Genomic DNA, 577 nt, shown 5'->3' on the forward strand with positions numbered 1-577 from the left:
GTATCTCTTACCTAAAAATTTTTGACTGTGCAAACCTCTTGTAACATCTTAATAGGACAAGAAATGCAATATGCGCCAAAGCAGAGAAGAGATGTAGAAAAAAATGAAAGCACCGTAAGCAGCCCCAAGGAACCTGGCCTCGGGTAGTGAGCTGCAGGAATATGCATGTTAAGTGAAAAAATAATTGTAAAAGTTAGAAAATTGCGAAATAAAATTTAGGTGGGATAAACACCGATAAAGGAAAAAACCAATACCCTGAAAGCTGTGACAGTTTCTGACACGGAGAGTAAAACATCAACCACTATCTCCGCTCTGTGTGCTACTAATGGCCAAATTCAAGCGATAAGTAATGCTGAATTTTTCTTACATCGTTTTCTAAATTTGGTAAACCATCCTCTTCCTCGAGATAGCCAGAAGCTTCCCGGTGGCTGACGGGAAACAATTCTCCAGGCCAGGAGACAGCCCTGGATAGGGAGCGGGGGCGGTAAATCCGGTAAGGCGCATGCGCACCCTCAGCGATTCGCCCCTCTCGCCCAACCTACCCAGACTTCCAAGGAAGTGACGCGCAGCTGAAGGG

Source organism: Tupaia chinensis, unplaced genomic scaffold (assembly GCF_000334495.1).
Source record: "Tupaia chinensis unplaced genomic scaffold, TupChi_1.0 Scaffold149798_1, whole genome shotgun sequence".
Classification (NCBI taxonomy): domain Eukaryota; kingdom Metazoa; phylum Chordata; class Mammalia; order Scandentia; family Tupaiidae; genus Tupaia; species Tupaia belangeri.